The sequence below is a fragment of the Apus apus genome, chromosome 10 (genome assembly GCF_020740795.1).
Source record: "Apus apus isolate bApuApu2 chromosome 10, bApuApu2.pri.cur, whole genome shotgun sequence".
Classification (NCBI taxonomy): Eukaryota; Metazoa; Chordata; class Aves; order Apodiformes; family Apodidae; genus Apus; species Apus apus.
Genome location: NC_067291.1, coordinates 21,174,891 through 21,183,792, shown reverse-complemented (window position 1 = coordinate 21,183,792; position 8,902 = coordinate 21,174,891).

Below are 8,902 nucleotides of genomic sequence, written 5' to 3'. Positions count from 1 at the left end.
GGGGAGCTGTTTGGCACTTAGAGAGCAGGAAAAAATGTGAAGCATGTATGTAGCAAAGGACAAGGAACAAAGGCAAGAACAGGGAGAATCACATTCACAGTGGTAAGGAAATAAAAATTTTCTATGTAAGGATTATTTAAATAATTCGTAACCTAATTTAGCACATCAAAGACTGTTCACTTTTCAGTGCCCTGGATGGACATGGTACTTCAGGCCAGCTCTAACTCCCAAGGACACCAGCACTCCCCTGGACTTAATGGAGCCATTTGCTCTTGAAAGCAGATCACATTTCTGACCTATGTCAGCTTTTCCTTAACCTGGCTCGATACTCCTTTTGCCTCTCAGGGAACATCCACACAACGTCTGCTCCCATTTCCTTTAAGATTAGAGACCAGGATTTTACTACAGTGATCTCTGCTTAACAGACCTAGAAGAGACTTGGGAAGTCACCTAGTCCAGCTGAAAGTCTGTATCCTGTATCTGTCCCACTGAGGAAGGGCTCCAGCACCCCCAGTGCTGATGCTGCTGTGAAGTATCCTCATCTCTCCCTTCTTTCCTTTCCTCCCCTGCACAGGCTGTCTGGAAAGTTCCCACACCAGAGAGGTCCCAGAGAAGATGATGTGACAAGCAGAACAGGAGCAGGGCTGAGTGCATCTCTGTGCTGGAGAGGCAGTAAATATCAACTGATGCAACGGCTGCTATTTATTGACACCTAAATTAAATTAGAAATGCACACTTTTCATGTAATTGAAAATATGTTAATGCACAATGCACAGGGACAGCTCTTCTCAGCTCAATAAACTGTTGCTTTTCTGCCAGTTCCTTTTAGAGCAATAAAAAATATGCCCAAGTTCTCATCAGTAGTTTATCATTCAAATCCTGTTTTTTCTACTGTGAAGGATTAAATAAATACATGAGATTCTCAAACATGATAAAAAGTGCTTTCCAATCCATGTGCTGCAGTAGTAATTTGCATTCTTTTCTGTTTAGGACAAAAGGAAAGTGTTCTTAAAATATACTTGGGAATAGAAAACCATGTTTCAAGTTCAGGGCGTGGTTTGACGTGTTGCAATGATCTACGATGCTCAATTCGTGGCTTTCTTAGTCTACAAGAAAAACAACCAACCAACCAACCAAGAAACCAGCCTAAACTAGGACTCCTAACTAAACTAATGAGGTGCACAAAGAGCAGCAGGGGCTGGTGCAGCGAGGCAGTGCCACTCCTGCACCCGGCCACCCGAACCCTCACCAAATCACTCCGCTACAAATTACTCTGCGTTTTCGAGCCCCTCCCTTGGAATTGCCATTTCCCATTGTCTTCCGGAGCCCAGCGGTGAACAGGAGCAGGTTTGTGTGCCAGCTGCGAAACGCAAAAGAATTAGCCAGGCTCCAGCCCTGCCCCTGCGCCCTCGCCGAGTCTCTTAATCCTTAATGAGCACGTGGCCTTAATTGCTGCTGAGGTCACTGATGAGCGTTGTTTGCAGCGGAGCTCGGTGGCTCTTCCACAGCGCTGGAATGCCGTGCCCGGCTGCCGGGGCCGTGGGACTCCTGAGCTGCCCCCGAGCCCTGGGGTGTCCCCTCCTCGCTGCGAGCTGGAGCGGCTCTCACCGCTGGACGCAGCAAGGACTTCTCCCAACGTGCCCTCCAGGCGCGGTGGGCGCAGCACGGAGCCCCTGCCACCCGGCCCTGCTGGGCCATTTCCACTTCAACTCGCCAAGCCAGGGGTTTAGTCTGCAAAATGCAGAGCACGCTCAGCACCTAGAGGCTTCCCGGCGACTTAGCAGTGCTCCTTTCAGGACTGCTTCCAGAGACAATAAAGAGGATTTTTTTTTAATGTGAACCCTCGCATATTATGGCAAAACTGTTGTGGGTTTTGTGTTGCTGTATTGAGCAGAAGATTCCCTGAAGAAGCTGGGGATGCTTAAAAGGCTTTAAAATCTTGACCTCAAGCTATTATTAAATTTAGTACAGGCAACAACAAACATAAACCTGTCACCATCCCAGCCACTTCATCAATCAACTGTTTAGCAGGACTCATATTATCAAATTAATCTTTTTAAGAGTTGTTTCATGACAGTCTCTTTGGAACCAACACCCTTTTATCAGAAGGTACCTCAATATAACACAATCTACCAGACAGAAGGTGTTTCTTTTTTTTCATAAGACATGCTCTTGGAATGGAGAATCGTCTCCAACCCTTTTGAACCTTGTATGAAATAGAGTTACACTAAGTCTACTGTAACTAGCACAGTTTTGCAGATGGAGTCTACATTAGAATGCAACTCCAGCAACCATAGCTGAGAAAGGGCTTCCCTGTCCTGGAGGGTACAAACACGGAGTGCCTGCCCTTGGGATACACAGACATACATACTGTGACTACCACGGACTCCCTCTAATTCCCACAAATAAACACAACAACAAACAGCAACACACAGATACACCTGTGTGTGACTTCTGGAACAACCATATTCAGTCCTGGAGGCAATAGCTGCATTTGCCTAAAATTTGTTTTATAAAAATGCTTACAATATTTTTTAAGATCCTCCAAGAATTTGATTGGCTGTTCTTGGGCCTTTGAAACCTGGCACAGCAACACCCCCTCAAGCTAGAGAAGTCTTTTCTTTGTCCCATGAAATTTAGCAGAGTTAAATTTAAATTATTTTCCTTCCCTGCTTGTGTTCCTCAGCAACAAAACAAAATAGCAATTGAATATGAATGGTTTGTGAAACCACAACCCCGCTGTAAGACAAAGGAATCACACCACCACCACACCAAAATACTTGTCTTCACTCTTGCTGAGCCACAGCTGCTCCTCCCCAGCACAGGTCACCTCTTCCCTCCAGAGGCAGGGAATGCACAGGAGCTTCCTGCTCCTTCTCAGGGCCACAGCTACACCCCTTTTTTAACCCCCGTGCACTCTGCAGGATTTGCAGCCAGCCCTGCCCCTCCTGCCTGGGCACTGGATGCCATTGCCTCTGCCAGCTTCTCTTCCTCTGGGAGAAGCTGAGCAGAGCAGCCCCATCAGCTCCTGCAGGTCTGGGACAATTCCCAGTGCAGCATTCCCTCTTCCTTTCCCACACGGACAGGTCTTGGGGCTGATGTGCAAACAGCCTGAACCGATGCTCTTTGCCTTTTCAGTAATTATTCACTCCTCTAGGAGTCCTGCCAACATTTGTGGGTTTTAGCCTTGCTGCAGATGTCATTTGTTAATGAAGGAGTCCCACAGCCCCCCGAGCTGCACAGGGCTGGGACTGCTTCCCTTGGAAAGGAAAACAAACTGACTTATGTGGAAATGCTATTTAGAGAAAATGCCTTTTCCCAAATGCCAAACTCTGCACTGACCTCCCCAGGTGCTTCTCATGAACAGATGTGTTTCCTGCTCCCAACCTGGATATCAGCTTCAAGCCAAACACCATTCCCAGGACACAGGTGTACTCTTCAGACTAGTTTTTCTTCAGAAAGTGCTGCCATTTGATGAGTCAATCCCAGACCTTCCTTGCCTTGTTTTCATAATGCAACATGTTACAAGAGATTTATTCTGATACCACTCTCCAAATGACTTATTCTCAGAAAGATTTCCGAATCTCAGATGTCCATATATAAACTCAATACAATTTCAGCCATAAAAAAGGGACTGATTCTATTGCACCTTCCTTTCAAGCTGTTCTAAGTGTCATCCTTATCCTTGAGAGATAAAAGCACACGTTTTCCTTAGAAGTCAACATGCCTCAATTGTCTTCTGCAGCCAAAGTCACATTTTATTTCTAGATGGGAAAGATGCAGCTGAGATGCTTATGAATCAAAATCAGAACAAAGAAAGAGCTTCTGTGCCTCCTGGTCTCCCTCTGCCACTATTCCTCACCTTGTCCCAGGTATCACCATCCAATTAAGTCTTTCTTCCCTCACCCTTCTGTTTTCTTTCCCTCTCATTTTTCCCCCATAAGTATTTGTTTATATGTAGCCTTAATTCCTGCTGTATCCTGCCCTCCATCCCTGTAAAACAACACTTGCTGAGTAAACCTACCACGGATGTGCTAAAAAGAGAAGGCTGAGCTGATGGGCTGCCTGTCTGACCTCCCACTCCTTAGTTCCCCTTCTTGTTACTCCAAGGACAATGGGAGTGTCTGTACAACTGTTCAAACACAGCAAACTACCCAGCACAAGGCAGGAAAAGCAGCAGCGCAGTTTGCCCAGTTCATATGCACTGCTTTCTTCCAACATGCACTCGGACTGGTACACACCTGTGCAGGCATGTAAAGATCAGAGCTTCTGCAGCTTTTCTTTCCTCATTTCATGCCCCTCTAACAGCACCAGCCTGCTCCTCCGTGCTTGCTCTGGAACAACACGTGGGAAGTGGCACCCAAGCTCTCCAAAAGTGGTCAAAGAATGGAGCCACCTGGGTCTTGACAAGACAGATAATTTTACCTTTAAAAGACAAGAAGTCTCTTCCAAGACAGATGTCATTAAATAGCCTCAAAACATTGTTTAACCTGTCTTCTCCTCACAATGAGTTTTGATAAAATCCCAAAAGAAGGAAGAGTTGTCAGGGAAGCACCCAGTGACTGACACAGCACCAGAGGGTCAGGTGCACAAACAAACTGCTGTAAACAGAAACGTGCCCGTGACGTGTCCCTGGATGTCAGATTCCATCAACCTTATGCTTTGTTGTTTTGCTTTAAGTGGAGGAGAGGTCTTGTCTTTCTTTAGTGTGCAGGGCTGGGCACACTCCTCTGCACACATATTTACAGTGTTGATATTAAGATAGACCACTGCTGAGTGTAATTAGCACAGGAGGCTTACCTGTGCCCCAGCTTAACCAAGTTCTATGTGAACTAAGCATAAAAGTTGTTGCTTTCAAAACCTCAAGACAAACCAACCAGACAATGGGATTAATTAAATGGGGTCCTACTGGAAAAAAACCCCAACAACATAACAAAAAACCCCAAACAGAAGTAAAAAATCCACACCACTCCCCCGCTAGAGTGCTATTGTGGTATGAAGAGCCTGCCACTTCAGCTGTGGTCTCACAGATGTACATGGAAATGTCAGCAGGCTCTGCTGCTCAGTTGGACAGTTGCTCAGCTTACCAACAGATGGGGCATGTTAATCAGTTTTGAAAGTGTAAACTGGAAGTCTGGGATAATTGAAGTGAGGTATGCAGTGTTTGCAGGAAGCACAAATTCGTAATACATGAAAAAAAAAAAAAAGAAAGAAAAAAAAGCTTCATTCTGCTGCAGTTGGAAGGAAGCAGCATCTTAGAATATTTAACTATATACTTTTAAAATCACTAATTTCCTGTGCTGCTGAATAGATTCTTAAATCACCATGTTCTCTTGTGCAGTATTCATTATTCAGTACCTAATTAGAGATAAACCTTTTAACTTTACAGTTAGTATTTCCACTATTTAAAGAGGAAAAAAGTCTGGAGTAAGTCAGAGCAACCCCCCAGCCAAGAAACAAACCCAAAATGAAGCCCAGAAGGCAGTTCAGCCAGGAATCTTCTCTTAACAGAAGAACAATGGAAGCAGAGGAGGACAGCTCCAGACCTGGGGGTGGCAAACTGCAGCTGGAGCTGGTGGAGGTGGCCCTGAGGGGAGGCTCTTTCACAGCACCCTGGGCACCCTCTGCCCCTCCTGCTGCCCCAGGAGCAGCTGCTCATGTCAGATGGTGGGGGAACATCTCCCCAGGCTCACGATCCCAAATCTCATTCTCCTTTCTGCTCCACTGAAAAGACTTCCATCAAAATCCTTGTGATCTCCATGTGAACCCAGCTCCCTGTATGCTTGCCTTGCTCACTCCCTGGGACCCAGCCCACACCTCCCCCTGGGCTGGGAGCACCATTTCAGATGGGAGCTGGGCTCTGCTGGGCCCATGGCCCGGACACATCTCAGATCTGGTCTCCAGCTCTGTTACCTGCAAGCTCAGAAACAGCCTCCAGGGTCCCCATCATCCTGCCTTGGCTGTGGCCACCCCTGCTCAGGCACTGTGGGGCTGCACCTTGCTTGGGGGGGGGTTCTGGCCTCCTCCTCCCCTTTGCTGCTCCCCAGTAACCCACTCCCCAGTCAGCACCATTCATAGATACAATATTTTTGGATTCTGATAATTTACAGATTTTTTTTTCTATCAGCATCTGTTTCCTTCTGCTTGAACTCAAGTCTAAGCCTGTTTTTCTGACTGTACAACAATTACCTGTCACAGAATGCCTCTTCTTTTAGCTGTGAGTTAAATGGTGCACAAAAAAATAAACAAACAGATCTAATCTCATCTGTCATGTAAAGCTTCAGATTCTGAAGGGACCAAAATACTTGACTAGTACAACTCAGGCTTTTTTGTTGGTTTAACCGATAAAAATGTCACAATAAATGTCACAATAACCATACAGAACACTAGTGCTAAAAATAACATGTGGGACTAAAATTCCCAGCTTCACAGCAGAAGGAAAAAGAGGGAAATAAATAATCAGCAATCCCTTTGCAAAGTCAAATATCTGAAGGGAAAAGGAAAATCAAACGTGTGCTATGCATTTCATCAGCAAAACCATCCTACTTGGTGAAACCCAGCAAAGAGGATGTCTGTGACCTGCCTGCCAATGCTGGGGAAGGATGAGGGGTCTGAGCAGCCCTGGGGAAGCTCCTTGCACGGAGGCAGGAGGCAGCGCTGGGCTCAGCCCGGGGACCCTCAGGTGCTTCTCATGTTCTTGCCAGACAGGAAGCCTTTCAGGAACCTCACTGCAGATCTGTTCCTCACTACATGTGCCTCAGATCCATACCAGTCCAGGAACCCATGAAACATGTTTCCCCCCCTTGACCTGTCCAGCCTTAGAGCATCCAGAGCATCTCACTGCCCAGTTACCCCATTTTACCACAGCAGGCATTTTCCCAGTGTATGATACTTCCCCAGCAAGGTATGCCCTCAGCTCAAAGTGCCTTCTGCACCCAAAATACCTTAAAATGTTTTCTTCTCACCTCAGAACTGATGAATAGACCTGGAGAGACGATGCATTTTCAGGTTATTAGCATTCAGGCCTTGATTATGAAACACGGGGCACACAAGAAAAACACACAGTTCTAGTTTTCCATTTCAGCCTTATTTCTCCTTGGTTGCTTCTTTTCACACTTCTGCAGAAGTTGGCAAGATGGCAGGGGATCAGATTTTAATTCTAATGCATGTGAACATTTGTGTGTGCCTTCAGCAAGTTTCTCTTTGAGATGATTCTGGTTGCCACACGGTAGTTCTACATTTAACTTGACAGATTGCCTCCTCTGTTTTCTTTGTCGGGACACAACTTCTGTGTCCCAGAAGATGGCTTTTCACCTTAAACAGCCTCTCCAGCTCTGTCAAAGTACACTGTCATTTCTGAGAGCTTCTAGAGTGCTTTTGATGTGACCTGTCCCCGGGAGGAGTTTCTAATACTCTGTCTTGAAACACTCTCCAGGTTACATAGGAGCATTACATCCCCTTAAATGATTTTACTTTGATTAACCTCTTGGTTTTGCATAGTTCCCATTTCCAAAGTTAAACATCACAGTAGCATATTTTGACTTTATTTCTAGAAGTATGCTACCTTTGGACATCTGATGGCTACTCCTACAGGTCCGGAAGCACGTCAGGTTTTGACACAATCCTGGATCTTTGCGTCTCTCCGTTTCTCCAAGACAGGTTCAACGTTTAGCTCTTGGGCTTGGGTTGTGTCTCACGATGGCATCCGCGCCGTGTGCTCCAGACAACAGCTCACGTTCATGAGGCCAGGTGCCAAAGAAGGCAAAACAAACTGCTCAAAGATAGTGGCGAGAGGCTGAGCTGAAGACGCCAGGAGATACGTTATTTCAAGGTGCAGGAAGAGCACAGTCAGAAGCTCAGGAAGGGGGAGCAGGAATACAGCCCTTCCAACTGTGGAAATAGGCTGGGACTGGATAATCGAGCCTGGAACGTGGTTGAAATCAAATGGCAAATTTATCAGGAAAGTGCCTGGTATTGCCTCACCACCCAGCTATGCAAACCAGAGGACGTGCAGGGGCCAGTTCTCACCCAGGCTGACCCAGCCCCTGCTGGAGGGAGGCTTTTGGTGCTGGGAGCTCACACCAAGCCTGGCAGAAACAGTTTCAGCAGGACAGGGGGAACGTCACTGAGCACCGAGTCCAGAGAGATTTCTGAGCAGACTTTCACAGGTTGGTAAGAAATCAGCGTGTGTGAAAGCCAGGTCTAGTTCTGAACTCAAATGTGTCACTTTGATACTGTGTTTACATTATTTGGACAAACGCTTCCTTCCTCGTTCAGGTCTGCGCTGAGCAAGTATATCCAGAGAGAACAGTATTAACAGAGTAGTTTTTAAAAACCTGTAACTCAAGCTTCCCAGTGAAGTCAGATTAGCAGCTGGAGAGATTCAGAACGTGAATCCACACCGCCATCTGCAGAAAGCAGACTGGCAAATTAATTGGCTACCAGCGCAGCAGCAAACAAACAGCTGCTGCACAGCGTATGCTCTGAGGAACCGGTCTTACACTTTACTCCTTAAATGTTGTTCTTTTTCCTCCATTTTTTCCTCCTTTCCAGCACTTCTCCTGCTCCCCTTCTGCTTCTCCCACCTCTCAGCACCGTTTCGCCAGCGGGAGGCAGCGAGGGTGCCGGGGCGCTGCTGTGCCCGCGGGGCTGGCCCCACGCCCGCCTCCTGCCCGAGGCACCGGCCCGCGGGCGGACGGCGCGGTCACTGCCCGGTGTTACCGCGGGAACCGGCGGTTCAGGGCCCGGGGGGCTGCGCCTGCCCCCGCGGCACACACAGGAGCCCGCGGCCCTGCTTCCCCGGGGCGTCTTCTGCGAAACAAACAGCCCGTTCCCTCGCATCACCTCCAGGACGGGCTGCGCGTCCTCGGGGAGCGCCTCGCGGGAGAAGCGTCCTACTCCC